Genomic DNA, 27527 nt, shown 5'->3' with positions numbered 1-27527 from the left:
CTTTGACTGAATTCTATATTCTCCATTTGGAGACAAATAAGTGGCATATTAGGTAGAGTGCTATATTTAGAATTAAGAAGACCCAAGTTTAAAGCCTGCCTCAGACACTAGCTATATGATCCTGAGCAAGCCACAATCTATCTTTCTCATTTTCCTCATCTAGAAAATGGGGATAATAATGTCACCTACCTCTCAGGATTGTGACTATCAAACGAAACAATATTTGTAAAATGCTTTATATGTCTCATATAAATGCTAGCTATTATTATTATTATTTCTACCATTCATATTTTTTCTGTCATTAGGAACCACTTGGCTTTAATACTGAATTTCGGTCAATATAAAATGTCTTTGTATCTTTATGTTATTAATTTTCATGAAAGAAGTAGAAAACTAAGCAATCAATAAGTGAGTGTTGATAAGGTAATACAAACTGCATTTGGAAGTGCTGAATTAATGTTCAGAGTAGTGTTTGGGCTTGTAAATTTCACTGACAATCTCATTTTCAGGTGAATGGAACTCAGTTGAACATCAGTCCTACTTCCCTTATGTTAAGTGAATGTCTAAGCATTCATAGGCAGAGATGAAAGCCATTCTGTCCCACAAACAAATGTTTTAGTGATCTGCTGAGGCAAGTCAATTAGCATGCCCCTATTCAAATGATCTCTGCACCTGCATTTCAGAGAGAAATAAATTTGTATAATTCCCTTTCATGGATTTGATTTCAAGAGAAAAGAAAACATAAAAGGAGTCGGAAAACTTCCGCAGGTTCACCTTTACTCTTAAAATATTATCCCTTACATCTCTTCAAATGAAAGTGAATCGAGTAGTAAATCATTCTGTCAACTTATTAGTATTAATAAGGTTTCATTTCCCAGGAAACCTCCTTATTAATACATTCAAATTGGTCTTTTGATTTGAAGACTAACACATATGTTCTCATTATTCATTTCCTCCCTCTGTTCTATAGGCACACTCCCATTGATTCTCCTCTTATGGGCCTTTGAAGACCAAGTCCCTGTCTCTTTCTGACATCAAGGTAGAGTGACTTGGCAATAACTGTTGGGCTTACATGGACAAAAGAAAAATTCCTTTTTAGTGCAAAATTTATTTAATGGCTGTTTCTTAGAGCTCCAACAGCTTTTTTCTCTGTTTTCTACTGTGTGAGTAATATTCTTTTGTTGTTGTTGTTGTTGCAGAGAAAATTACATGAAATTGACTTATTCTTCCTCTCATTCCTCCATCTCCAATTGGCTTATGACTTCTGTGTGCTAAGGGAATGCTTTAGGTCCCAGAGAATGGGCTTATGCCTATGCTTTGGTTTAACAACTTCCCCCTCCCTGAGTACCACTATTTAAACTAAATAATGCCTGAGAGATGTGACAGAAAGATAAGGAAAGTGAACAAGAAAGGAAAGATAAAAATGGAACAGAGCATGAAAACTCCAGTGTTTTTTTTTTCCTTAATGGAGGAAAAAACAATAATAAAAGTTGGCTCCAGTAGAGATGACATGGATATTACCAATAGATGCCATGAGTACCACTCATTCTAAGTGACATCAATATTGAAGGTTTCCAAACTTGAAGATCTATGCACAAACACTTCTATGATTTAAAATTAGATTTATTAATCATACATTCTATTTTGACATTATATTCAATTCTGAATATAACATCACAAACTCTCTAGTTTAACCTTCTTCCCTAATAATTTAAATAAACAGTTAGATGCCATGAATTGTTAGCTATATGAACCTCAGTAAGTCAGTGAACTTCTATGACTGTTTGCTCATCTATAAAATAAGATCGAGGGATAGCAAGATGCACCAGGCTTGGAGTTAAGAGGACTTGGATTCAAATTTGGCCTCAGACACTTCCTAGCTTTGTAACCCTGGACAAGTCACAATCCTGATTGCCTAGCCTTTGACACTACTTTTTCTAAATTTGATACTAAGACAGAAGGCTATAGTTAAAATAAATAAATTAAATAAATAAAGGGTTGGATTTGATGTCTTTTATGGTTCCTCCCATCTCTAAATCTATAATCCTATCATCCCAAATCAAAGCAGCTTAGTTATTGAAAAAGTAAATAAAATAGATATTTAAATATTAAGCATTGATTGAACAAATTATGGTATAAGAATGTAATATTCTATAAAGCAGGACAAATATTCAAGGGAAAATAAAGACATAAGAATGGAAGTAGAATGAAGAAGACAAAAGAGAACAATGTGATCCCATTAAATTAAAACAACAGAGCACGGAGTTGGCACCCTGAATAGAGTGCCAAGACCAGACTCAGGAAGACTCATCTTCCTGAATTAAAATATGACTTCCAGCTCTTCCTAGATGTGTGACCCTGAGTAAATAACTTAATATATTTTGCTTCAGTTTCCTCATCTTTAAAATCAATCAGAGAAGGAAATGGCAAACCCCTCCAATACCTTTGCCCAGAAAATCCCAAATGGAGTCTCAATGAGTCAGACATGGTTGAAAAATGACTGAACAATGTATAGTTGGAAATTCTTGAACCCCTAAAAACTACATTACCCAAAATTCCTTCTGCATTACCTAGAATCCTTTTCCCTTTTCCTGTGTCCTAGAGTTTACATTATTATATTTAAGATTGCTGGGACTCCTTCCTCTCTCTCTTCTTCCTTGAAGTTGTTAGGCAGATTTTACTCTAGCTTTTTATTTCAAGTGATTATTAATAAAACTTTTAAAATATACTTAGTTATTGAATATTTATTTAAAAACCCACAACAACAAATATAGAAAAAAAATGACAGAACTCAGACTAAAAGCAATGAAAAATCTTAGAGAAAACTGAAACTAAAACACATCTCCTTCCTCATGGTAAAAATGGGGAGCCTATAGAGACACAATATTGCACATAATTAAAAACTGTGTTGGCTGGTTATACGTCATTCTTTTTCTCTGTCATAAGGGTTAGTTTAATGACTTTTTTTACTTGGAAAGGACTTGTATAAAGGGCAAATGATATAAAACATTTTTAATTGAAAAATAATTTTTCAAAATAATTCAAAATGTTTGGGCTATTTTATTCCTCTAATTCTACAAATATTTATTAAGTGCCCAAAATATTCTAAACACTCTACTAGGCAGTAAGAATAACAAGGAAACACACATACATACCCACATACATTCATAAAAAAAAAAAATCTGTCCCTGTGATTGTAGAACTTCCATTCCAAGAAGATTTACGTAATGCCTACCATGTTTAAGACCCTGTGTGAGCTGATGTCAGAAGCAAAAATGAATAAAAAATATACCTTGTTTTCATGGAGCTTGACGTGTAGTAGGGACAATAAGACATTTACTGTCTACAAACAATGTCAGGTAAAAACCAAAGGTATAACAAGAAATACAGCATGTGGCCCGAATTTAGACATGCAGACACACCTGGGTCTTGAGACCACTTCTTGTCGACATCCGATAGAAAATCTCAAAATAAGCCTTTGTTTATTTTGCCAAAGGATCCAGATTGAAAGTTCATATGAATGCCACATTAATGGTGTATTACATGACCTAACAGATGATGGTGAAGAAAGAGGGGGAAAAGGGCATGGATTAATTGGGATCCTGGATCTCAGAGGAACATGTCTCTCATGCCACAGATATTGAGATTGATGATTCATCTTGTAATTCCCCTCAAAATAAAAGCTCATTTATCCACTAGTACTAAAAGGCAAAGGCTTGAACTCAACAAAACAGAACAAAAAATTAAAGAAAGCCATAACTCATGTTTACCTAGGATTTTTAAGGTTTGCAAAGTACTTTATCACAATAACTCTGTCAGGAATTACAAGTATATTATTTTTATTTTATAAATGGTGAACCAGTCCTCTCTTAAGTTCCCCATTATGTACAGCAGTCACCAAAATCTATACCAGGAATATCTGGGCTTCACCATCATTCTAGCAAAAGAACCTTCTCCTATGATCTATCCATTCTGAGTAGAGTATAAGGTCCTTGAGAGAAGAAAGGATTTCCTTTGTTCTGTTTGTATCCTTAATGCTTAATGAGGTACATGGCATATATACATTTTTAATCTATATTTTTCCTTCATTCCTTTATTTCTTTGTTTGTTCATTTGTTCCTTCCTTCCTTCCTGTTACTCCTTCCTTTCACGTCCTTTCTTCCTTCCTTTTGAAGTGCCCAGTGAATAGATCGCAAGGATGAAACAATGACTAACAATGTAACACAGAGGAGGGAGTTTATGAAACAAACTGCAGTTTGGGCTCAGCACTCTAAAAATGGCTCAAGCCCCAAAGTCGAGGCTTGAAGTTTTTTATACACTGGAGTGACCAGAAACTTCTTGTGGTAGGGGGAGTACACAGGAATTCCTGGGGTGGAGGGAGTGAACAGGAACTTGACAGGAACTCCTGGGGCTGGGGTGTTATCAGTTCCTGACATATGTCAAGAGGAGGAGTGACAGGTCTATGGGTGAGGGGGACAGGGAAGAGAGAAAGTAGTTTCAGGAGCTGGTTCTTCACTTCCAGTTCTCTTCCCACCCATGAGGGACTGCTTTCAAAGATTTAAAACTCCTGAGAGCTATTTCTGGGGAAGCATTTGCTCATATTACTATAAATCTAGAGTTAGAAGGCACTTCCACTTAGTCCAATCCCCTTATTTTTGCTAGATGATGTCATTAAGGTCTTAAAAAATTATCTTTATCATCACTATCAATATTAATATTGTTATAAGCTAGTATTTATCTGGCATTTTTTGCAAAGCACTTTATACCTTGATCCTCACAACAATCCTGGAAGTAGTTATTATTTATTATTATTATTATTACAATTTTGCAGATGAGGAAATGAGGACAAAAGGGTCTAAAGATTTGCTCAATGTCACAAAGCTACTGAGTATCTGTTAAGACCTGAATCTCATGTCTTACTAATTCCAAGTCCAATGATCCACCATCTTGCTACCTCATTTGAGTAATTACACAGGTATTGAGAAGCAGAGCTTGTATTTAAGCCATCTTCTTCTAATTCCAAATCTAGTATTAATGGTCTCAGCACAGAAATCCATGAAAAGTCTTAAGCTAATCATAAAATCAAGGAGGAGAAGGGACTTGAATTCATTTCTTTTACAAGACAGTATTCACCTTTGAATTAGTAAATAATATACACTCAACTGAATTGGGTTGCAGTGTTATTTGACACAATGGAAAATGGGAGTGGGAAAGGAGGGAATGTCTATCCCTTGTCCCTAGGCATTTTGCATTGCAATAACTTAGATCCACATTCAATCAATGCAAATGTTATTAAGTTAGGTGTTTCTCTTGGCCAGTTGCTGCTGAATGGATTGCTGGAGTTAGTGTAAGGAAAAGAAATGTACTTTGGTTTGAATTCAAAAGCAATGGATTACCAACCAGACAAGGTCATTAAAACATTTCCTAGAGAAAAAAAAATACACTTGACATTAACATTAATCTTGGGGTGGGAGAAACAGATTAATTTGGCCACAGGCATAGACTACATATATTTGTGAAAATCAATGGGAACCGCCCCTGTGCTAATAACACATGATAAATGAAAAAAGGAAAAAGGCAACAATGAGATATTTCATGGGCATCTCTAAGTGAGGAACTCCACAAGACAGAATGAAACCAAAACAGGGGCATGTGGTGAGAAAAAACAATGAAATGCCTTTTGGGAAGTTTCCCCAGTAATAATATTCAGAGACATTGTTCTTGATCAGAGGGCATGGGGAAATCTTTTGGAATAGTCACATTTGCAGATTGCCTATTGATGAATGTCTTTGACTTAAATCTAACCAAAAAACTACAGTGTTATTCTTTGTACATTTTCATTATATAGTGTTAATAGGTTTGGTTTCAAACCATTAAAATAAGCTATTTGTTTAAAAAAAAATATATATATATATATAATTTATTTACTTGAAATAAGGGCTGTTTGACTGAAAGGCAGTCCCAAAAAAATAACACCTAAAAGGAGAGCTATAACAGAACTAGAAATTCCATGAAGATATAGGTACAATTTAATGTGACGTGGGCAGCTAGATGGCAGAGGATAAGCATAAGACCTGGAATCAGACCAGGACTTGAGTTTAAATCTGACCTCAGATATTTACTGTGTGGCCATGGGAAAGTCACTTAATTCTGTTTACCTCAGTTTCTTCATCTGTAAAAATGAGCTAGAGAAGGAAATGGTGGCCAACAACTTCAGTGTCTGCCAAGAAAACTCCAATTTGGGCAATGAAAAGTCAACCGTGAGTGAAAAAAAAACTAAATGGCAACCATAAATATTTCTTGGTCAATTATCAGTTACCCATTAAGTGCCTATAATGGGTCCTATGTTGTGTCTGAGATTACAAGGAAATTGAGGTTTTACTAGGCTTTCAAGAAAACATTTAGTGACCCTTAGTGTCCCAAAGTGGAATTGGCTGCCTTAGAGAAAAATAAGGTCCACTTCAGCAGGTCATCAAGCAAAAGCTGTAGAACTACTCTATGGCTGAGAGGTGGCAGGAATTCTGAGTCAGAAGAAGGTTGAGGCATCTAGATGGAAGGAATTTTGGTCATGAAGTCTAGAAGTTCTGAGTTCAAATCTAGCCTCAGACACCTATAGATCCTTAAGCAACCCACAACTTCTGTTTAATCTCAGTTTCCTCAACTGGAAAATGGAGATAATAATAGCACCTACCTTCTAGGGTGGTTTTAAGGAAAAAGTGATATATTAGTAGTATTGCTCCTAGCGCAATGCCTGGTGTTTCAGCACTAGCTTGTATTATGAAGGATTGGGCAGCTAAGTAATGGAATGGATAGAGTACCAGTTTTAGAGTCAGGAGATCCATTTTCCCTGGTTCAAATATGGCTTCAGACATAGCTGTGTGACCCTGGGCAAGCCTAGAGGTAGGGATAAGGTCCTGCGATTTTACTGTTGTTGGCAATTGCCTGCCTCTTCCTCCAGAAAGTTGATGCTTTCTCTTCAACATAAATAAAATCGTAAAAAGTGGCTTTAAAGCAATACAAACACACTATCAGCAGGTCACTTGGCCATGATACTACCAAATACTGCTGAACCAGATTACAATAAAACTGGAAAACATTTTGGAATAAATAAAATAGAACATAGATAATATTAAGGCATAGTTTACTAAGTCATTATTCTGGGTGACTTAATGGCTTCCATTTCTATTTATTTGACACCAATTGGCCTACAGTGCTGAGAGATTGAGTTGCCCAATATTTCAAAACCTCTATGTGACAAAGGAGGAACTTAAAGTCTTTCTGACTTCAAGATCTAATCTCAATCCACTAAGAAATGCTACCCATCAAAAATCAAGACCCATTCCCACCTCTAAGCACCCCACCTTTACATATAGACACACACACACACACACACACACACACACACACACACACACACACACACAAAATTACTCTATTATGCACTGCAGGTTCCAAAAACAGACAAATGTAATATGGTTGAAAATTTTGAAGAAATGAGAAATTCATCTTTTAGAGATGGAATGATTCTACAAATAACTTTAGAAGGAGAAAAGATTTTTTTCCTTCCTTCTGAAATTCTAAGAATTAAGATTAATTAAAAATAGACTAGATAATGAGTCAAGGACTTGGGAAAAGTCTAGGATCTGGGTGCCAAGTCTAGTCAGGAGAGATAGCTAAGTGGTCAGTATTCCGAAAGAGCCTAATGGTTGAACTTGCATTGATGCCCTCCAGAATGAAAAGATTCATTCCTGTCAAAGAGCCAGTACAAAGCAGCGGAAATCAAGTGTCATTTGTAATTAAAATGAGAGCCTTGGATGTTGTTTGAGGATCAAAATGCAGTAGCCAGCTCTTCAAAATAACTTAATAACAGAGATCCGCTGGGGGATTAACTGAGTTTTCGGGACATTCTTTCGGAGAACAAAACGACAAGAATGAAAGATTACAGATGTGCGGATAGCAAAGACATCCATGGAAACAAATTATCCACTGATAATCCAATTACCTGTTGCTTGCAGATCTCCAATCTGTTAATTATCTCCATCAATTTTGAATCAGCTTTCCGCCACTGAGATTCGTTCTGGGCCCGCTCAAGTCTGTGCTATTCAACACTTTCTCTCTCTCTCTCTCTCTCTCTCTCTCTCTCTCTCTCTCTCTCTCTCTCTCTCTGAAAATGGCCATTTATTTGTACAACTTCTATTTGTGCAGTTTTCTATTCCCATTAAACTGTTGGAAATTAGTATTATTTCCATCTAATATGAAAAACACGGCCAATCCCAGCTACCGAATGTAGCAGCAGTTACTGAATATATTAAGCCCAGAATGACATTGTTTATGGAATTCCATAACCATAGATAGCACTTTATAGAAGGCATAAAAACATGATCCATCTCATGTCATGCTGGTATTCATTTCGATACACGTTCATATCACCTTGTCATTTTTCCACATCAGTAAAGCATAATTACGCATTCATGATGCAACACTCAGATAGTGGAAAGAAAATGAAAAGAGATGAGTTGATGCCAGGGTTGTTGATATGGGGGAGGGGGGGCGATATCTTCCCCTTCCCTACCCCAACCCTCGGACTTCCCTTCCTTTCAGAATTCCTTTGCAATGAATTCCAAAGCTATCATCTTCCACATCATTATATCCAAGCCAACGAAATTCCCTTAGGAACCTTCACAATATCTTTGTAGTAATCCAAGTAGCCTAATATAGAAGATAGGAAACATTGATATCGTACAGTTATGTTCCCAAGATATAGACTAGATCATGCTGTCCTTTGGACAAAACAAAAATAGATTTGTACATTTCAGTCATATTCTTTGTATTCCTCTATATTTGCATTCCCTTTTATATTCCTAGGAACACAGTCATAGGTGATCCTAAACAACTCCCACTTGCCCCCTTCAAATCAGATATATTTGTTTAGGAAATGGTAGTTTGGAATAGGGGACATAGTGTGAAGGGGAACTCATACATCATAGAATTATAGACAGAAGATTTGTTGTTTAGTCATTTTTCAGTCATATTCAATTCTTCATGTTTGCATTTGGGGTTTTCTTAACAAAAAATAGTGGAATGGCTTTCCATTTCCTTCTCCCACTCATTTTACAGATGAAATTAAAGAAAACAGAGTTAAATGACTTGCCCAGGATCACACAGTTAGTATCTGAGACTAGATTTGAATTTAGGAAGATGAATCTTCCTGACTCTGGGTCTGGTATCCCATACAGAGTAATTGAGTGGTTTGGGGGGGATTTTAATGGGGATCTAGACTTACAGAATCACAGATTTAGATCTAGAAAGCATCACGAACGTCTTAGAGATCAACAGCCTTGTTTTATAGATGAGGAAACTGAAAACTAACCAAATCTAGACACCCATAGTACCATACTATATTAAAGTTATTTATTTGTTTGGGAAAAAAAAGTACTGACAAATGGAGAGGTCCAGAAAAATCCTTTGTAGGAGGAGGTTCTTGAGCTAAGTCCAGAAGGGACTTAGTGTTTCCATGAGGCAGAAGCAATCATGACTTGAGGGGAACAGTCTGTTCAAAGGCTTTGGGTCAGGGAATGGAATATCATGGGAACAGGGGATGGAAGAAAGGCAGGTGGACCTATAATGGAATAAATATTTTATATTAGGTACTTAATCAAAGCACTGACTATGCACCAGGTACAGTGCTAAGTACTCTACAAAATCCAGATTGGCTGGGGAATAGACCGTGTAAGGGGGAGTAAAAATGAAATAACTTTAGAAATTGAGGCTCTGGTTAGATTGCAAAGTACTTTAAATGTTCAAACAGATGAGTTTGTGTTTTATTCTAGCATATTTATCTACTTAACCAATCTAATTTTGCAAACGAAGGAGCCAGAAACCATACAGTGATTTGACATGAATAGAGAAGCCTTAGTGACAGTACTTGGGTTGAAAATGCAGGTCTCTTGAATTCCTGGGAAGAATCTTTGCAGCACACCATGTTGTATCTCTGCCTAAGGAAGGCTGGAAAGAAAACAAGGGTGAGCAGCAGGCTTAAAGGAAATTTGATATTCTTTTTTCTCCTTTTAGCTCAAGATATCTAAGGATCGATGAAACAACAAAAAAAGGAATAAAAGAAAATAGTATAAATAGCAAAACTTTCCCCTTCATTTCAAATGAATCTCATATGTGACCCCTCACCAATACAGTAATTTCCTAACGAAAATATCTTTCCTTGGACACTAATCTCATTACGTTGAAATTTAGGATGAAAGCTCTTTGAGGGTGCAAAATGTCTTGCTTTTTGTTTGTGCATTTTCAATGATTAGTACTATCTGGTACTCAGCACAATGGATTTCCTTCCATTAGTTCTGGAGTCAGATTTGAACTTAGCAAGATTAGTCTCCCTCACTTCAGAACAGGTGCTCTATGCTCTATGGCACCACCTAGCTGACTTTTCAGATTGCTCCCATTCTGCGTTTCAGACAAACCAGCAAAGATGCTATTGTCAGGATTAGAAACACAAACTCTCACCTATATACCTTTTTCTTTTTTTAGGAGACAAAATTTTACTAACATCACCCTGATGAAGACTTCTCTCCCACCTCAATAAGTTTGTGCAAGTAGTCCTTCCTTTGTAGAATACATTCTCTTCTCATCTTCAACTTGTAGAATTTAAGTCAACTCCAAATCAAGTGATCACTTTGAGTTGACTCCAAATTGGAGTTGACGTAAATTTTGGAGTTGACTTAAATTCTACAAGTTGAAGATGAGAAGAGAATGTATTCTACAAAGGAAGGACTACTTGCACAAACTTATTGAGGTGGGAGAGAAGTCTTCATCAGGGTGATGTTAGTAAAATTTTGTCTCCTAAAAAAAGAAAAAGGTATATAGGTGAGAGTTTGTGTTTCTAATCCTGACAATAGCATCTTTGCTGGTTTGTAGCAGGTTAATAAGTGCTAAGAGGAAAGGTAAAAACAAAATAATACAGTCTCTGCTCTCAAAGAGTTTACTGCCTAATGGAGGGGACAACATGCAAACAACCATATAAATAAATTCTAGATACATGATAGATTGAAGATCACCCCAGAAGGAAGGCAATAAAATTAAAGACTAGGAAAGACTTCTTGCAAAAGATGGGATTTCAAATCAGGCTTTAAACAAGCCAGAAAGTGGAGAGGAAGAAAGAGAATATTCCAGGCACAGTGGACAGCTAGTGAAAATGCACAGAGATGGGATATAGACTGAATTTTTTGCAAAAAGAACAGCAAGTAGGACCTAGCTTGATTTAAAGCACTCTTTAGATAGTTCTGTGATTGTTCTAGCCATTTGAACTTTCTCTCTTGAAATTACATTGAATTACTTTATATGTCTAAGATAACTACAGTAGATTCAAGGCACTTAGTGGTCACACATCCACATCCATATCCACTCAAGAAATTAGCATGTTTCCTTTTCTCTCGCATTATCTAGAGGGTACAAACAGATCAAATCAAAGGAAAATAGTTTTTACAAGAAGGGCACACTATTTGCTTTTTCTCCAGTTAACCTCTAGTTACAAATAGATCAAATCAACAGAAAATAGTATTGCAAAATTTTGCAATAGAATATTTCTACCACAAACCTCAGACATACTCTCTGACAGATATATATTCTCTCTGTGGAAAGACTGAATATCTACATAGATCATTCACATGTGGAAAATATGTAGGAAAGGACAATTCACCCTTCTGATCCCATAAGATTCCAAGACTGTCCCTGGTATGACTGCTTTCATCAAGACTAACTAAAATGTCATCTTAATTTTTTTTTTAAATTTCAGAATCTATCAATATAGTGTAAGGGTCAAGACCTGAATATTTTGGCCACCTACACAGTTTATGCAGAAGCACGCAGAAAGATAGTTATCAGTGATGATTGTGTGCCGTTACCCAAACTCAAAAGCATCTCTAGCTTTTTGGTAGCCAAAGAATATCAGGAATAATTGAGGGAGCAGCTCAGTAAGAGTGATGACATGTTCCCACTGCTAAGAGTAGGATATGGGATGTGCTCAGAGCAAGTCACAGCTCTGGACTCCAAGGTTTGATGCCATTGGTCTCCTTAAGTCTTAATTTAGCATTTGTAGAGCAATCCCGGTTGGTTCTTTTGATTGAGATGAGAGGTATTATAATGTCCCTAAATTTGAAATCCATAGATCTGTTTAGATCTACTTATTTGTGAAGGGTTCTCCCTTAACTCTTTAATGGAAGGGGGCAGTACAGAGCAAGCCAGCTTTAATGCTGTAGGTAGTAGCAGAAGGCAAGATGGTCTAAACTTTAATCCAGCCCCAAACATCAGCAAGTCCCACTCATCCAAACAGCTTTTGGGAACTTTCCTCCAACCATATTAGCTCCCAATAATCTCTGCAAAGCATTTTCAGCCAGTCAGCCCAAATTGCATCAGCCTAAATTAAAGGAGTTACTTGTTGGCTCATTTTTGTGCCTTAATGTGTCTCTGCCTCTACTTGACTTTATTTCTCCAGTGGTGGACTGGTTGTTGACTCAGTGTAAGGTCTCTTGGGTGAAGTACAAGTAACTCTCCTTTGCCTTAGGGTGAGAAATCAAAATTCACATTTCCACCTTACTCACCACAGACAGAAAAGACCATATCATCCCATAGTTGCCAAGAAAAACAAACAAAAAAAAAAAGCTTTAGTAATTCAGTTTCCAAGCCAAAGTCTGCATCACATTGATATGTAAATAAGCTGAGGTACCTGAGTGGTTCCATGGATGGAGAACCAGACTTGGAAATGCATGGAAGGTACTACACTCAGATCTGGTCTCACTTTCTTTCTCTAGGCAAGTCACTTTACCCCCAATTGCCTGGCTCTTCTTTGATTCTAAGAAGGTAAGGGTTAAAAAAAAAAAAGTAAATAAACTGCCAAGAAACTTTGCCTCTCTTTACCTCTGGTAATTCATTTTTCTCAGAGTGGATTTTTTTTTTCAGGTCCTCTCAAGACTGTCCATATCCCTGCTCAAGTACTGATAGGATGCTTTTCTCAGCTATTCTCAAGGTTATGCCCCCTTTCAATAAATAAAATGTTCAAATTAAGAAAGGTGGAGGACTGTATCCACCAAAAGCAGTCATCCTGGGTTTAGGGAAGACTAAAGTGATTCCCTAAGCTTCTGATATGCCATCAGCTTTGGTGACCTGGTTAGGCTTGCATAAGAGCTGGGTGGAGGAGTGCAAAAACATAGGGATTAGATGTAACTGCCTATTTACATTGTAATAGGGGCTTATTTTAAATTGGCATTACTCATATCAAGAAAGAAGATACAATGCCCTTCTCTCTCTCTCTCTCTGTCTCTGTCTCTCTCTCCCTCTCTCTCTATTTCTCTCTCTCTTTCTCTTTCTCTCCCTCTCTCTCTCTCCCCCACCTCTCTCTCTCCCTCTCTCTCTCTTTCTCTCTCTCCCCCCCCCTCTCTCTCTCTGTCTCTCTCTCTGTCTCTCTCTCCCTCTCTCTCTATTTCTCTCTCTCTCTCTCTCTCTCTCTCTCTCTCTCTCTCTCTCTGTCTCTCTCTCTCTCTCTCTCTCTCTCTCTCTCTCTCTCCCCCCCCCCCTTTCTCTCTCTCTCTGCCACAATTCAAATGGGCCATTTTAAACAGAAAAAGACAAAATCAAATACAAATGGATAAAGCTTTTTTTTTTTTAACCTTCTAACGTGTGAAAAAAAAAAAGTAAATTTAAGACTGACACTAAAGAGATTGACATTCTTTTGCTTTACCACAACCCTGAGTTTCAGTGTGATATTTCAGATTGGGTGGAGTGGCAATACTTGTCTGCGAGATTATTTTATATTGTTCTAAATTGTCATTGTGAAAGTCCATTCTAGTGTCTCACCTTTAATACCTTTATCTAGTATGGAGATCCCACTTATCTTCATCCTATTATTGTTACAGTGATTAACATTTGTCTCTTTAAGATATTCAGGTGAATAATGTAAGTCTAAGATTGCTTATTTTTAATTAGATTTATATCACTGTAAAATCTTATAACAAAGAAATGCACAGCTTGAAGGAATGGCTTAGATATTATCTAGTCTAACCATTTTACTTTATAGAGAAGAAAACAAAGAACTAGAAAGGGAAAAGGACTTGCTTAGAGTCATATGACTAATTAGCAGAAAAATCAACTTTAGAAATTCAATTCAATCTCATTCAATTCAATAAGTATTTTAACTGCTTGGATTAAAAACAAAGGAAGATATGTACAGACTTTGATCTCAAGAGACTTAAAGTCTTATTAAGTGCATTAAACAATATTAGATGCTACAAAAAGGAAAGCAAAGAAGCAAAAAGAAACCATTGGATTTGGTGATAAGGATCTTGCTTATAGATTTTCATCAGAACTCTGAATGGGGTCAGAAACTAAACTCCAAGGGGAGGAAAAGAAATGTGTGAGAGTTATATGATTAGCAGTTTGTAGAACTGTGGCCTTTCTTTGGGGAAATCAAGCAGAATTCATTCCTTAATCTTCTTTTAGATGTTGATATTTCGATTAAGTGAATTCAGAGAACATCAAGACTATTCACATAGGAGCAACAACTTAAGAGAGTACATAAAGACATATCTCATTAATTGTCCACCATTTGGAATAACCCATGACTGGTTCCTTCCATTACTGAATTTTAATTTCTTTGAACTATGCAATGCCAATACTTAAAGTTTGGAGAAATCAAAACTGGAAGGTAAAGGGCACTGGACTTTGAGTCAGGAAGACCTAAGTTAAATTCCTTGCTTGGACACCTACTAAGTTGTGTGATCCTGGGTATGTGACTTGACCTCTGTATTCCTTAGTTTCCTCATCTGGAAAATGGAAATCATAGGAGTATCTTACTTCCAGATTCATAGTGAGGATAAAAGGAGTTAATATATATAAATATTCGCATGCCTCAAAGTTCTATATAAATTCTAGCCATTATCATTATTATCATCATTATTAACTCAGATAAAAAGTTGCAGATTTACTCATCCGTTTGAAGAATAATTTCTGCATTGTTTTAGGGTCACCAAAGGATGATCGTTAGCAGTTAGAATCTAGTTTTCCTTTGATCTCTTTCAATCATATACTATATACAAAATATATGATATACATTGTATAAATATTATATACAACATATATACAAATTTTAATGTATTCAATTATATACATAATCTCTTTAAAATTATACTTGGTTATATACCCTCATGAGTTATCATCTAAGGAATCTTGTGTTTTCTTAGTTGTTTCAGTTATGTCCAACTTTTTGTTTAGGGTTTTTTGGACAGAAATATTAGAGTGGTTTGCCTTTTCTTTCTTCAATTTGTTTTATAGATGAGGCAACTGAGACATATATACAAACTTGAACTCAGGAAGATGAGTCTTCTTGACTCTAATCTAGCTGCCCTCTCAGAAATGTAGTAGTCCTTTAAACTAACCAACTAACTTAATAAATAAAGGTTAATAATGACCTTACAATATGTTCTATTATATATACTCTTCCATCTGTCTGAAAAGCTCCTTTCAAAGGATGAAGTTTGCCTTCCTGGGCTATGACTAAGACTCCCATAAAGGTCCCAGGACTAAGTACTTCCATCTTCCCTACAATCTGATAGTTCTGAGTGCCTTGAAGATTGGCTCTATAATTGTATCTGGTTCTGACTCACTTCTAAGAAAATGAATCAATAATTCAACAGAACAAAGAAATAGGGAGTTTGGAATAATTTGGATTAAAATATCTAAAGCTTCCAGGAATGTGAAAAAAGGAGATAGGATCAATGAGAACACAGGATGGCTGATGATGTTTACAAACACATATTTCTTAACATCTCTTGAGTTTCCTCATTTCCTTACCCTCAAATTCTAGACACTTCTAGCCTGTTCTTTCTTTCATGAGGTTGAAAGTAGAAAGAATAGATACAGAATTCTATTTTTAGTAATTGCAAATATCAACATGGAATCTAGAAACCCCAGATTTGAAACCTAGTAAGATCTGAGGAACCTCAAGTTTTAGGGTTAGCTTGTAAGTTGGAGACTCCAAAACTTGTACTTGTTCCAGTAAGAATTCACCCTGAAGGGAATCTCAGGCTAGCAGTTCCAGAATCAATAATGGACCCTAAGGTAAATGACAGTCCCTGTTAGGTGGGGCCAAGTCCAAGCCAAGTGACTCTTCTTGTCTTCAGTAGCCTCTCCCACTGTATCATTCCCTCCTTTTGAGGATCAAACTCAGGACCTTCAGCTTGCCTATGGGAGAGGCTTCTGGAGACAAGAAGAGTCACTTGGCTTGGATTTAGCACCACCTAACAGGGACTGTCATTCCACCTTAGGGTCCATTATTCATTCTGAAACTACTAGCCTGAGATTCCCTTCAGGGTGGATTCTCATGGGAACAGAGAAAAAGTACAAGCTTTGGGGTCTCCAACTTACAAGCTAATCCTAAAACTTGGGGCTCATCAGATCTTACTATGGTACAAGTTTGGGGTTTCTAGATTCCATGTTGACACAAAGTATGTTCTATATCATTCTCCTTGGTCTGTATGGAACCCGGGGCTAGTACTCAGGCACCAAGCTCTAGGTAGAAGGAATCTGAGAATTAGAAAGCAGAGAAATTATAGCTTCATAAAAGCTCTTATAAATGCACAAATACACTCTGATGAAACCACCTAGCTGATGGTTATGCCACCTGGTAGCCAAATTATAAACTTCACTCTATTGGAGAAAGGATGAATTAATTGATAAATTGCTTGCCTACAATGACCTGACCTCTTTTCTGGAGCTTTCAGAAAGCAGATAATAAGCCAAGTATGGCTTTTTTTGTGCTTCTGTCGCAATATCAAATATATATGGAGGTCTCATACCTACTGGTAAAGTCTAAATAATCTTCTCTGGATTTTCTAATGATCAAATGAACCCTATAATTTCATTAGTTATTCAACAAATGTTTTTATGATTGGGTACTGGGTATATAGCATTATACTAGGCACTGGAAGAGATATAAAAGTTAGATAAGGTATAATTTTATAGCCTATTAAACATTTTATTTTCCCTTAACTTAGTATACTTCTATGCCTTCTAGGACTTTTAATAGTCAATGATTTTGCTGAATGAAGAAATGAATGAACAAAAGTAAGACCATACTCTCTCTCAACAGTGAGGTTATGGATACAAGCAAAAAAAAAGAGAGGAAAAAAAGAAAAAGAAAGAGAATCCTCACCCTCAAGGAGTTTAAATTTTAATTGGAAAAGATAAACATTTAAAGGAGCAAAAGGGGAAGGAAGGTACTCATACAGGAGCATGGTATTAAAGTCTAGAGAATCAGAACCAGAGTTGGGAGGACAGTGCAATGAAAGATATCTGGCCCCAAGCCTTCTGCAAAATGGGAATTTTAGGAAATACTTATCAATGAGGTAAAAGGGCTGAAAGGGCAGAAGGCTATTTCTGAGTAACAAGTAAGAAGACTGTAGGGAGAAAGGACATTTCAAAATAAAATGGCAGCTAAGACATGATGGTGAAGTTTATAGTATAAGAAACAGCTGGAAGAGGAATCTTCAAAATGGTGGTTCCAGAAGAATGCCTGTATGTTGGAGCCAGCTTTTATTAGCTTGTGAGAGAGAATCATTAAATTTTCAACATGAGTATTTACACCTCAGCAGTTGGAAAACATTTTTTTATTTATTGTTTTGTTGGTTGCTCAGACTTAAGGAAATGATGGAAAATATAAGTAATGTGTATTAAATTTAAAAGTATATTTCACAAACTTATTTCCCCATATAGTTGGTGATTAACAACTTAAGAATGAGAGAAGACAGTTTCAAGGGTAAATGGATGTTCCAGGAGACCAATGTGATAATCTAGTTCAAACCTTTTATTTATTCAGATGAGGAAAATTGATCTATGGACATTGACTAATAAGGGAATATTTCACAAAAAAAAATGGGACTTAAATTGAATAAAAGAGGATTCCAATGTATAAATGATAAGGATATATAATAAAAAAGCAAACATTTCTTTCTTCTTTAGGGGTTAGACAATCCTTACCTTCATTATCTCATTTATTATTCTCTTGCAATGTGTTATTATTATTTCCATTCCATATATGAGTGAATTGAGGCAAAGGTATATGACATAAACTTGTTGAAGGGACCTTAGAGACTATTGAATACAATTTGCTTTTATTACCAAAAAAAGAAATCGAGATGCAAAGAAGCTAAGTTATCATTTGCCTAGGATCACACAGGTAGTAAATAAGCCAGAATTTGAACTCAAAGCAATGAGAAATTGAGTGGAAAAGGAGTGGGAACACCAGTCAGAGGGATCTGCATGGACAAAGATGAAAATATGAATGCCATTTAGAAAAAATTGCACAGAAATGAACCCGACTGTAACAAAGAACCTGTTTAAATAGTAGGAGAGAAGGTTGATTAGATGGACATAAGATTATGGTATTCTTTGATTGCCAGGCTGAATAGCTTGGACTTGTTCCAAGAGTAAGTAGTTAATCTCTCATCACATTTCCTCCTCCATAAATACCGTACTCTGACACTGTACAGTAAAGTAAAGGTGGCCCTTGACAATTGAAAGATATATGAGCAGAGTACAAATTTTGACAAATCATTTCAAGCTGAAGAGATTCTAAACTGGGGCCCACTCATGGGTTTGAGGACCAGCCTAGTCAAATACAGAAAAGCTCATTTACAAAAAGCTAAGCCACTTTACTGACCCAGAAAGCAAACAAAGCCAAACTCTGTCAAGGGTCCCCAAGTCCTAGAGACCTTTTATATTTTTGCAGTGATGTTGGGGAAAGAAAAGGAAGAGGAAAGAAAAGGAAGAGGAGAAAAAGAAAGAAAAGGATGACCATTTACAAATGTGAACTGTGGGCACTCAGTCTAAAATCTTTGGTTCATGACTAGCAAACTACCACTATACTAAAGGAATGGAACCACCCCTACACTGACATTTCTGAAGTAAATAAATAAGACTATAAAGAAGCTTTCTTAAATAGGGAAATAGACTTCATATTGTCCTCAAGGAAAAAAGAATCAAGAAATTGGCAGATTGAATTTTGTGAGGCATCCAAAAGGAACAAGAAAATTAATTTCATGGGACATTCAATCTTCTTACTTGCTAGTGTTCACTATGAGTTTAAAGAATATCAGGAAGTGTTGATTTTTTTAAAGTGAACCAATAATTCCATTGGTATAATAGGGAAGTCACAGTTAGTAAAGTACCTTCATTAAATCAGAACCAGCCATACTAGCCATAAGTTTATAGTCTTAGAAATTTGCCTGGGTTGCTAAGAAACTGAGACTCTTCTATAGTCACTCTGCTCATATATATTACAGGTGAGATTTGAACCCAGTTCTTCTCTACTTTATCCTTTGTCATGATGTCTCTTCACCAATAAACTTAGTTGTCATTTATGTGTCAAAATTAATTGTAAATCAACCCAAAAGAAAAAATGAGAAAAATCTCTTTGGAGATATGGACATAGAACATCCCAGCTGTTGCATATACTCAATGTATTCATTGGTTTTGCTGAAGTATAAATGTGTGTGAACAAATATTTTTAATTGAAAATTTTTATTTAATTAATTTAGAATATTTTTCCATGGTTACATGATTCATGTTCTTTCCCTCCCCTCTTCCCCCTTCCCCATAGCTGAAGTGTAATTCCATTGGGTTTTACATGTATCATTGATCAAGACCCATTTCCTTATTACTGATAATTGTACCAGGGTGATCATTTAGTGTCTACATCCCCAGTAATATCCCCATTGGCACATGTGATCAAGCAATTGTTTTTCTTCTGTGTTTCCGCTCCCATGGTTCTTTCTCTGGATGTCGATAGCTTTCTTTCTCATAAATCCCTCAGAATTGTCCTGGAATATTGCATTGCTACTAGTAGAGAAGTCTATTACATTCAATTGTGCCACAGTGTATTAGTCTCTGTGTACAATGTTCTCCTGGATCTGCTCCTCTCACTCTGCATCACTTCCTGGAGGTCATTCCAGTCCCCATGAAATTCCTCCACTTTATTATTCCTTTGAGCACAATAGTATTCCATCACCAACATATACCACAATTTGTTCAGTCATCTCTCAATGTAAATAAATATTTTGAGAAGAAATATTCTGAGAAGAAATTAATTGGTGAAGAAGATTAGAAAAATAACTTCTTACTAATGATATCAATCTTATATCTGTTATTCTTCTAAGTTCTGTGTACACAGAAGAAAAATGTTCTTGCATGAACATTCTACTCTTTTTAGAAACAAATGTTTCATGCAGACCCAACACCAACAATGAGTTAAAGAAAATTTCAAAAGCCATAAAAAGACAGAAGAGTAAGTGAATGAGTTGTTGATTATTTCTATAAAGACTGTCTCAGTGGAGTCCTTATGACTACATTACTGAATCCTCCCATTGTCCAGAGATGAGACCTGAGATTTTAAACATCTTATGAAAAATCTTCAAGTCTGAAGCTTCTCAAAGATAATAGTTAAATAAAGGAAACAAGTCAGGATCAATAGAATGGAAGGTTTGCCATTATCTCAAAGAAACTCTCAGCTTTAAAGAGCACCCTGGAAATCATTTCTCCAATTTTAATGATTACATAGGCAGGAATTGTTTTCTTTCTTTTCTTTTTTTACATGTATGTGCCATAAAGAAAAAAAAATTCTTTAAAAGTATCTCTAAACTAACTCTAAATGAAAACCATTACTACTAGTAGGAGGTCCAATTAGAGTCACTTTTAAAAAGTTTGACTTATCACAGAATAAAAACCTAGCTCTAGTGCTTACCATGAGAATGTATGAAATATGATAACATTCTCTCAGTAACCTGCCAGATTAGAGAGATTGGGAGATTAGAAAGAAGATCATGATGAATGTCTCAAATTACAATCATTTTAAGAATTAAAAAGATCATAGAGTCCCCCAAACCAGTGGTTCTCAACCTTTCTAATGCCGTGACCCCGCAATACCTCTCGCAGTACCAATGACCCCTCATGTTGCAGTGACCCCAAACCAAAAAATTATTTTGGTGGCTACTTCCAAACTGTAATTTTGCTACACTACAGTTATGATTTGGAATGTAAATACCTGATATGCATTATGTATTCTCATTGCTACAAATTGAGAGGTTGAGAACCGCTGCCCCAAACAGTCTTCCTGGCTTTAAATATTGAGGTATGGATAGGATTGCTATGGGTTTAGATTTTTTATTATATACTTTACGCATATATATATAATATATATCTACACACATATATATCAATATGCTATTATACACTTGACCAGGACCATAAAATCTATTTAACCTCTCTCAGCCTGAGTTTTCTAATCTACAAAATGGGAGTGATAAGAACACTTACCCACAAACTTGTTTAATATCTAGAAGTAATCACATAAAATAAAACATTCCAGCTACCAATATTAAGAACTCCCCAATTAATTTGGCAGTTGGATGTTTCAGTGGATAAAATACAGAGCCTGGAGAAAGGATGACCTGAGTCCAACTTCGACATTAGATACTTACTAACTGTGTGACCCTGGGCAAGTTATTTAACTCCTGGTTTCCTAAATCCAGTTGGCTTTTGTTCTTCATACTCAAAGAGGACCAAAATTATGCCACTAGAGATATCTTTCGACTTTTACATAAATTATATTTAGGTGAGGTAGAGTTGTAAAAAGCTGTCAGGCTCACTCTCTCCCTCAGGGTCAACAAAGTCCAGTGGCAAGACAAAAGGTAAAACAACTGGTGATGGTTCAGAATGCAGTGGATGAATGACTTTGGATTCTTCTATGTCTAGTCAAGCCATAAGTGCTCCACAGCACCTACTTCATACATCTTCATTGCCATTGGACCAAACTGTTCTCATCAATCCCTTCTGATGGGGAAAGTCTTCACATGCCTGGGGATCCACTAGAGAAGAAAATAGCAAATCACTTCAGCATCTTTGCCAAGAAAGCCCCATGGACAGTATCATCCACAGAATCACAAGGAGTAGAACACGACTGACTAAATGAATAATTAATTTCTACCAGGACTCACAAGGCAAATAAAAGAATATTCTATGATCCCATAGGATGAATCCTTGAACTGTGAAAAGAGCTCTCCTCGTTATTTATTCACAAAGCTTGTCCTATATCTCTGCAAGCATGTCTGAAGACATTTGACATATTTTGAAAACAAATACTGCAGTAACAAAATCACTATTTAATACCTCCTGCAGGATGAGTCATAAGATTATGCATTAGAAGTAAGGAGTAAGCTTAGAGGCCATCTGGTTGAAATCTTTCACATAAACAATATGGAACCAGGAGGACAGAGAAGTTGTCATATGTCCAAAGTCACACAGATATGGGATGACTGAGCTAGGATTTGAATCCAAGTTCTCTCACTGTAAAACTGGAATTTTTTGCTAGTTTCTTCTGTTTGTTTTGTTTCAGTGTAGCCTGTTCCCAGTAGGATATTGCTTTGCAGGAATAGGCTATTCTTTCCATGACATATCCTATGAATTCATAGATTAGTCACTATTGAGTCAGCAGTAAGACATCTCTTGGGACCCAGGCAATTTGAGTCAGTTGTTTAATCATTTTTCAATTGTGTCTTATGCTACATGATCCCATTTGGGGTTTTCTTGGCAAAGATCATGCAGTGGTTTGTCATTTCTTCCTCCAGTTCATTTTTACAGATGAGGAAAATGAGGAAGGGACATACAGCTAGGATTTGTCTGAAGCCAGATTTAAACTTAGAAGGGGTGAATGTTCCTAAACCCAGGTTTGGCACTCTATTCACTGTGCCACCTAACTGCCCAAAAAATAGCCATAGGCTTTCTAGAAAGCTTTACAGTCAATAGACTGTTTTATAAGTCATCCAACTTGATCATCTATGATATAAGATTTCAAGCTTTTCCAGAGAGATGGTCAAACCAATGGGATCCTTTTGAACATCATATGTAAGAAACTGAGATTCAAAGACAGTTGGACAGTCTGTATAATGCAAGGAAGAATGAAAAACCAATCCCTTATCCTCAAGGAACTTAGCTTCTAGTAGGCAAGAGAATGGAAAAAAGCTGAGAAATGGGTAGAAGAATGGAAGAAGATGATGCTCAGAAGCAAAGGAAGGATGATTAAGTTTAAAAGAATTCAGCCTGCTAGGAAATGAAGAAATGGCTGCCTGGGGTATCATGCTTAAAAGAATTTCTGGAAGGAACTGAAAGATGAAGAAATTAACATTTAAAGAGGTTAATTAGATGGATTTAAGATATCAGACTTGTAAGCAACAAATTTATAGGGTCACGAATATAGAGCTGGTGAGGACCATTAGAGAGATAAGTCTAACCTCCTCATTTTATCCCTGAATAAACTGATGCAAACAAGTGGCTTGTCCAGGATCATAAGCCAGTTTCATGTAGGATTTGTACCCAAGTCTTCAGATTCTAAATCAAAACTCTTGCTATCATAATCCACTTCCACTTGGCTAGAAAACGCACACCCTCTCTTTTTCTGTCTCCATTTCTGAGCATGTCTCTCTCTCTCTCTTTGTCTATGTCTGTGATTGTGTGTCTGTCTCTGCCCCTATGTCTGTCTCAATGTATGTGTCTTTTTCTGTCTCTATTTCTCTTCTGTCTCTGTCTTTCAGAATCTCTTCCCAGAGATCTTTCATATAAATAAAGACCCTTCTGTCAATACAAATCACAGTCATACTATCACTTATGATCTTAGAAAATTGCTTTAGTTTTAGGAAAGTTAAGTAACTAGCCCTTGATTATGCAACCATTAAATGTCACCAGCTTTATTTGAATCCTCTCGTTCAGAGCAATGAATTATGGAAGGAAAACCACTGATGCTGATAGAAAAGAATTGAGTACCGATGCATACTTCAACTCTTACTGGAAAACTCTTGGTAACTCACTATCCATCTTTGGGTATCAATTATCTATAAAATGGAGGTGATGATAAATAGTTATAGGGATAGAGATAGGGAGTAGGTCTATAATTTCCATGGTACCTTCCTGGTGGGGAGACTTCCTCTACCATTCCAAGTCTTTTCTGTTTCTGTTTAGAGCCCTGAGAAAATAAACAACTTGCTCATGATCATTAGGCTAGCATGTGACAGAGATTTGAGTTGAGTCTAGATTTTCCTGCATTTTAGACCAATTCTCTTTCCAATACTTTCAAAAAGTGAAGTCTCCCAAAGTGGGTGTTTGTCCCTCTTTTCTTCCTCTCTGAAAAGGTTTTATCTAGCCTATTCCTCCTGGATCTCTGACTAATATGGCTCAGCACAACACATCGAGTCTTTATCTCTGTAATTCATAATATAAAAGTCCATTTATAGCACAAAATAATGGGCATATTTTATTTCTAATTAAGATTACTCATCTGTTCACACCCACCAAGATTTCTACTGTGCTTTTAATTTATCACTGCTTACTTTCATGCACCCAGTTTAATCACACTAACGCCAGGAATTAGATCATTATAACCAGAGCTGTACTGAACTAATTTAATCTTCTCAGGGAAAAAGAAATCAGAACATTTTAGATCCTGGAGAGGCTTATGTGTGTGTCTGTGTATGGGTGTGTATGTGTTTATGTTTTAAAAATATACCTATATACAAAAGAATATTGCCTATCACATTAAATCCTAGTTTAGACACAGAATTGAAATTTGAAAATCACATAAAATCTTTCATTAGTTTCCAATTAAAATTAACTTTTGTTTCAAAGCTCAGGAATTTGGTATATCTGATGGATTTTGGACTTCAGAATGTAGCTAAAAAAAAATCCCCAGGGAGGAGGGAGGAAGGGGCAGAGGGGAATGCATTTCTAAGATCAGAGAAGACATTTGAGCAGTACATTAACCTTGAAGTCCTAGCTCAGAAGCAAGTGAAAATGAGTTTGGGTTTCTCAATTCCTTCATATGATTTCTTAAATATATAGCTTTTGAGTCAAATCCTTGCCATGGATAACACCTCTTGACTTTACAGAATTTGTCAATGTGTCTCTAGAAGAACTTTGAAAAGAGAGGACAGAATTGGAGCTAAAGTTTCCAAGGCAGCCCAGTCAACATGCCTTTTTAGGGAATAGGAGACAATGATGGGCAAGGCATCAATCTGGCATAACTTGGACCTTCACTAGCCCATAAATGAGTTAATTGTTGAATAAGACATTGCAATTTTTGTTCTCCATGGAGAGGTGGAAAGAGCAGATACTAATAACCAAAGTTCACAGTACTTAGTAAAGATTTGACCCACATAATTACTTTAAAAAAAAAGAAACATCAGGAGAACCATTACTAGTCCTATCTCTCTCCTCCTTCCTTGACCATCAAATGTGATGTGTCTGTTTGATATATATCTATTTATGCAAATATGATGTCTCTCAATGAAAAGAAAGTTCTTCAAGAGGGAAGACAGTTTTATTTCTTTCCTCATGTCCCCTGTACCTAAGAAAGTACCTAGCACATAGTAGGTGCTTCATACATATTTGCTGATTGATTGCATGGTAGAATTTAGTTGGGGTGCATCACATGATGGCAGAGAGTAGAGTTAAAACCTAGGTACCATTACATCAGAAGATGGAGTAGCTTGTTCTTTAGGGAGTTTGTGGATGTGAATGTACAGGGATGGGGATGGAATTGGACTTTCATATGCCTCCACCATAGACGTTTCTGAAGGTAAAAAGATATCTATAAAGTAAGAACTCGAAGGTAGGTGCTACATGGAGGAAGCATACTCACATGTCCTCTATGTCAGCCCTCTGGGAGAGTACCCTGATGCTCCATCATGGCCCTGACCTCTGAGAGACAACAAAGAATTTGTGAGTTGATAATGTAGATACAGCCTTAGCCAAGACACTCTGATTGAAGAAACAATATTTAGTGAGTATGTTGGACAAGGCTAATTACAAAAAAGACAAAAAAAAACATGGACCCCCCCCCAAAAAAATAAAATAACTTTCCATCTAATTGGGTAGACATAGCAAGTAAGGCGAATTTAAGCGTGGCTTTGAAATAGTTTATTTCAGAAACGAGAGCAAAACTGTTGAAGAAACTATGAGTAATGCATATGCCGCCAGAGTAATAAGGGTATTTAGCTGTGTGTAGCTTATAGGTAACTAGTGTCTAAGAAAAATGAAAATTTGCTTTAGTCATTTACTCTCCCTGATAGATGCATGAAAAATCTAGAGAACAACACAAGAGAATAAAAATGAGCAAGAGCTCTAGGACTTCAGAGAAGGGATAAACCATTGTGGACAAGGTTAATCAGGGAAGGCAAATGGAGCTAGAGGCAAACCCTCAGGAAAACATAGGGTTTGGGCTCATGAAGCAGATATGGAAGAGCATTATAAAGTGGAGGAATATCATGAATTTGCAATGTGACAGGCTAGATGGAGGCTGAAATGGAATCAGGAAAATCTGAGTTCATATCCTAACTCTGACACCCAGTAGCTGTGTGACCTGGGCCGAATCACTTAACCCTCTCTGAGTCTGGCATGGGTTACCTGCAAAATGGAGAAGATAATGGAGGTAGTATCTACTTCACAGGGTTGTTATAAGGGTCAAATGAGACAGCATGTACTAAGGGCTTTGTACAGTTGACCTCCTAGGGTAATAGAAATATAGGCCTCTAGGTGGATAGGAGATAGGAGTGCTGAGACTGGTTAGAATCAGAAAGAGCTCTGTTGGGCTCCTTATTAAGATATTTAATATCTATATCATCTTGGCCACTCACTCTATCTCTTAGCTTTTCCTGTCACATATAGGAACCTGACACAGAGGGATCATTTGAAATGTTGGAAGCAGGGACAGGAGCGGCAGTTGGAAGGAGCAAGGTGACTTGGGAGAAAGAGAACTTTGGAGGGCATCTTTTGCTTGCTGGACTTAGAGGAGACAGGAGTGGAAGACCGGCACTTGGGACCCCAAAACCTGGGTTACCTGAGACTTGCCTCAATTTCCCCTTGCACTGAAAGACAGAAAGACTCCTGACATCACTGAATCATTGAAGAGAAAAGCAGAGATACAAATAGCTGCTGTTGAGGGGCATTCAACCTTGAAACCTCACGGGGGTCGCCCCAAAGATCTGTCCTGATCCATTGCCTTCCCAAGATAGACACTAGTGGCCTGTTTTAGCATAGTCTGATAGATAGATTAGAGATAAAGGAAGAAAAAACATCAGAAGCCACAGCCATTTGGTTTGACTTAGCTAAGAGGACACAACCTGCTTGGGTAGTCCTTTAGGGTCTCCTAATCCCACCCTTCCTAACCCTCCCTTGTTTCCTTGAACCATAAAACACCCCTTTCTGAAAAATGTCGCAGCCAGATCAAGATTATCTTTAATGGTTAGGAGAGAAGGTTAAAAGGAGAGGAAGAAGGAACCAGGAGAGGCTATCTATTCAGCTTTGATAAAGCAAAGTCCAGAGCAACAACCATTCAGGCTTTCTGGACAGGACTGTGTGTTCAGAGGATCTCTCAGTATTATTGTGAGGATCAAATAGAATTATATACTTATATAAACATTTTTTAA

This window comes from Monodelphis domestica, chromosome 6, assembly GCF_027887165.1.
Source record: "Monodelphis domestica isolate mMonDom1 chromosome 6, mMonDom1.pri, whole genome shotgun sequence".
NCBI classification, from domain to species: Eukaryota; Metazoa; Chordata; class Mammalia; order Didelphimorphia; family Didelphidae; genus Monodelphis; species Monodelphis domestica.
The sequence above is the reverse complement of the archived record's forward strand: the minus strand, read 5'-3'. Positions refer to the sequence as shown.